The sequence below is a fragment of the Mugil cephalus genome, chromosome 1 (assembly GCF_022458985.1).
Source record: "Mugil cephalus isolate CIBA_MC_2020 chromosome 1, CIBA_Mcephalus_1.1, whole genome shotgun sequence".
NCBI classification, from domain to species: Eukaryota; Metazoa; Chordata; class Actinopteri; order Mugiliformes; family Mugilidae; genus Mugil; species Mugil cephalus.
In genome coordinates, this window is record NC_061770.1 from 37,587,018 (window position 1) to 37,591,848 (window position 4,831).

General features: G+C 40.3%; 1 long non-coding RNA gene across 1 annotated transcript; it reads left to right on the plus strand.

Annotated features, from left to right (window-relative positions):
* Positions 1–428: 428 nt before the first annotated feature.
* Positions 429–2,657, plus strand: LOC125012570. Its single transcript, XR_007113299.1, has 5 exons — positions 429–630; positions 827–1,171; positions 1,321–1,538; positions 1,650–1,681; positions 2,475–2,657. It is a non-coding gene; the product is annotated as an uncharacterized LOC125012570 (long non-coding RNA).
* Positions 2,658–4,831: the final 2,174 nt, after the last annotated feature.

Consider the following 4,831-nt stretch of genomic DNA (forward strand, 5'->3'; position numbering starts at 1 on the left):
CTGCAATGTGGATGTCTCCGCTGAAGATCTTCTCCTTATGTGCTCTATATATTAAGAACTCACTGTAAGCCAATTACAACATGATGAATAAAAGCTACAGAAAATGTAAGTATGTAACACTGTATTTGATTTAACAGATCTCCTAAATCCCTCACACGGGTCCTTCAAGATATTGAGAATGCCAATTATAACCACTATGGATTATAGATTTATACCCAGCAACTACAGAGATAAATCAAAGCATTCCACAATTGCCTTCATTGTTAGTTTGATCTTGAGGTTCTATATGTCATATCAGATGTTTGGGGACAAGACTGGACACTTACGGAAACGTTTTGTGGTAGCGTTCGTCTCAAATTGTATTTGACAGATATAACGTAACCACAAGACACTGGGTCTCTAAGCATCAGGCAGTATTTATGCTACTAGATATTTGAAGATGAAACGCGGATGCACATTCAGCGCATATCATTGGCAGGATATTGTGCGTTACAAGATGAAAAAGAACAACCCACCCTCTAAACCCTTTAAAAGGAGCTCAGTGGTTCAAAGTATCCTCGCATCAGAACAGACATAAATGTACAATGAGGAGCTTTATCTCTGGAACGACTTGGTTTCTCTGCAGCCTCAGTAAGCACTGGCACCTGGTTATTCTAAGCAAATTTTAATGTTGTTAAAAAAGAAACAAAAAAAAACAGAAAGCTAGTCAAACTAGTCGATAGTAGGTAACTAGTAGATCACCCCTGTGCGCCTGTTATAGTTGTTATATTAACAGTTGTATTGTCCACTGGGGGATATAACTACTCTTTTGTCTGCTTTCTTTCAGTCTGGACCTCCGTCTCAGCTTCTGAGTTTCAGATTGTGGAGGTTCGACCTGGTGAAGAAGTCACTCTGATGTGCTCCAACATTTCCACAGCTCCAACTCAGACCGACTGGTTCAGAGTGGTCAACAGAACTGAGCCCAGGTGTATCGCCTCTATGTACGATGCTAATAGCGAAGCTTCGTTCTGTGATGGATTTCAACATGGAAACTTTGAAATGAGCTCCAACGTCACCACTGTCCTTCTTAAAATCAAGCGAGTGGATTTCTGTGATGCTGGGCTGAACTTCTGTGGATTTTACATAAAAGCACATACAGTCATTTCCAGCACAACCGAGTTAAGAATTCAAGGTAAGAAAATGGTTATGTCTGCCACTTGAATTTTTCTGACTGTATGTTGTAAGTCAGTTTATTGAAAGGATGTGAACCTACCATAATGAAAACTGTGTTGTCTTGGTTGAATTTGGATAAATAATGTTAGTTTTTGTGCTGAATTTCAGAACTGGATGAGAACCTGGATTTCAAGTCTAACAGTAAGGTTCTTCTTTACTTTTCTAAATGTGGTTACTTGCAGCTATTCACTGTTTTACCGTTTGAAGTTTCTGCAGAAGAGTTAGAGGGAACCACGAATGTCGTGACTGTGATCGTGGGAACTCTGACCATTTTTCCATGATGGCAGTCGCTGGTTTGGCTATTAAAGTGGTACAACTTCAAAAAGGTACAGTCGGCGTGAAGTTTCTGAACAATGTCGTGTACGACGTAAGTTTTGCCAGACACATGCACAGAAAAGTATTTTACTAACAAGACTTCATGTGTTGTTGTTTGGCAGCAAACGAAAAACTGCATCCTGGAAAAAATAAGGTGAATTCTTCTTATGATTCTAAACTATTTTATACAGCAGGGATCACAAGTGGGTGCTGTAACTGGGCAGTGTCATTCTATCTATATCCTACTGCACAGGAGACGTCAGGCTTTTAAGATTTAGAATAGCAGCAGTGAATTGCATGTCTATACATAACAAAGCGTCCATGGCTTTTGGGAAGCTAAGGCCACGTTCACACATAAGACAACGATCTTGATTCTCCAGTTTCCTCGTTTCAGGAATTTCTGGACAAATGTGGATCCATTGCAAAACAGCGTCTAGTTGCAGAAATGCTGTTGTACATATCCCAGGCCTATGTGTGGTGCTGTTTCTGCTACAGAACGCAGCCAAAAAAAAACAAGAAGAAGAGGTGAAGCATATCACATACAAACATACAGTCCAGATTATGGTCCATAATTGTAATAGCTCATTGTAGTGGCAAGGCAACAGTATTGACCTAGATACCCAACAAGTGTCAATATCATTGATGTTGTTATGACACGTTGGGGGCTAGAGGGGTGTAGCGATGACATCATCATGCTTGTGTCAAGCTTCCACATGCATGAAAAAATGAAACTGCACAAGCTTCCTATTTTAATTTTTCACCCTGTGACCTGAATTCACAAAGTTGAGGTTTTAGTCACAGAAAAATCCAGATCTGTCATGACGGCCGGTAGAATCGAGTAAGACTAACGCTATTTCATCCAAAAATTGTATTTATGTAAACGTGGCCTAAGTTAATGACTATAAACGGCGCATGTTCAGGACATGACTCTAACAATCCTTTTTCAGAATCTGGGCCCTTATGACATGAACTCTGCAGCACTGAGGATCATTCCAGAAGCTACAAGAAGCAGAAGGCCTGCATTAGAGAGAGAGGTGGAAACGCATGTTGTTTATGCTGCGAGCAGATAAACTTGCTCTTCTGTATGGGTGACTGAGAAACCTTTGAAATAAAGTTACTGTTTCCATGAAGAGTTTGTGTACGTTTGTATTATTCTGTCTGCCTCGGCTCTTGACCTGAAAAGAACAAGCATATTTGAGGTTTTATGAAGAGGAGCCTCAAAGGAGACTGGTGACTATCAAAGTTAATCATAGTAATAGTCAAATGGTCTGCCTGGGAGGGAGGTGTGAATGAGATACACATCAGTACACAGGAAGAGACGGTTTAGTGTGGCCTGAGCACAACTGAAACAACACGGTCTGTACAACTTTAAAACTAAGCATGAACAGATCCGCATTTGACGAAACTACATCCGCCTTCATATTTACACCTACATTTGGTAAAAAATAAAGAAAACAAACATTAATGAATCAATCAAGTAACGGTTAATGACAAACATCGGTGTGAGTCGTAAAATCTTCACAACAGGAAGACTTCAGCCCTGACCACAAACATCAAATGACTCGCTCTTCTTTAGACACAGAACAAAGCTACTTTAGAAAAACGGTTTCTCTTTTCTGATGCTTTTATACCAACAAAAACAAAACACACACGTCTCCTGATCCACAGAACAACTGAACCACTGGATTCTGTGGCAACATGGTTGTTTCTACAAGAGCCATGTAAACCAGGCTTTAGCTTAGCTTTAGCCTCAAGAGTCACTTCTAATGAACACTGTACTAGAGAATGTAACAGCTACAGCATGAAGTGAATGTCAAGAAGATTTTAAATCACTGTCTGTAGGTTGTGATCATTTTGTGTTTAGTTTGAGTTTTCAGTCTCCTTTATGTTAGTACTTGATCAACCTGTGGTTCAACCTACATTTCTATATGTAATGTGTACTTTACTCCATTTATTTTATTCTTTTTTTTTTAATTCTCTTTTGTGTCCTGACACAGTGAGCATGTCAAAGGGCATGTTTGCATGCACATGCACAATAAGTTTTGACCCCTCCCCCTGTCATTTTCCACTGTGGTGAGAACACCACGCCTCAAGACTAGCCTTTGCCTCAGTGCAACAAAGACACAACCAACAACTGTGCTCCTTTCAGACTTAAGTGTACTTCTCTTTTTCAAAACTGTCTTCAGTCTATTTATAAAAATGCAGTCCTCTCCTCTTAAGCCACCAACTACTTTACTAAACTCATGTCACTCTCATGAGTGTCCATCAGCACAATGCTTACAGACATAAATCTACAGTTCATCAATACATCCTCAAGCACAATTTATAATTTAAATTTTTTTTCAGTGCCTTGAACCAGTCAAATGGTCGTTTTTGTCTTTTTGTGCTGTTCTTACTTTTGTTTTTGTCTGTATCATTGGTCGTTGGTTGTGGCGTTCAGCCAAGTGGCCGCTGTGTTCAGTTGGTGTGTTCCTGTTGGCGCTGTCCCTGTCGCTGCCCGGAGTAAGGCCTGAGAGTCCCGCTGAGCTTCAGGAGAAGTGCTTGGGATGCTGACAGTGGAGGAGCAGAGAAGGAGCAGAGGAGGTTCAGAGGACCACGGTATGTCTGTGCCCGACTTCAGACTCTACGGGCGGACACACTCCATTGGCGTTTACATCCTTCACTCAGCGGACAACGACAAGGAGACACCTTTGACAAGAAACACCATGCAATGACACGATCTATGTTGTTGTGCAACTGACCAAACAACCATATTGGACACTGTTTTGCCAACTATTTTTGTATATTTTTTCATAATTCTGTAATTTTTTTGATTATACTTTCTATTTTTATTTTACTTTAATCTCATTTTATTTTATCTTTCTTGTGTTTGCTTTTATATGCAACAAAGCTACGGTGGCAAAGTGATTTCCCTCGTGGATCATTAAAGTCTGTCTAAGTCCAAAATATCCCACTGTGCATCATGATAATGCAATTCATCTCCATTACATGCGCCTATATCTGCACCATCAATGACATCACACAGGCAGGTAAAGCACACGTCAGGCCCAAACTGTCATATTGCTGCTGATGTCATTGCTGCAACAAAAATAGGTCATCATGTCTGAAACCACTGTTACTGTGTGATCAGAGAGGGACAAGGTACACCTTTCTCTCTACCAAATCCTGCTTCCTGGAGCTCAGTGATTTGCATGACGTTAAGCTTTATGATAAAAACAGCTTTACTGCACCACAGCCTAAGTAGGTACTGGTATTTCCTATTTCTAAAGAGGTAATCCACAGCAAACTAATGTTCAATGTTATA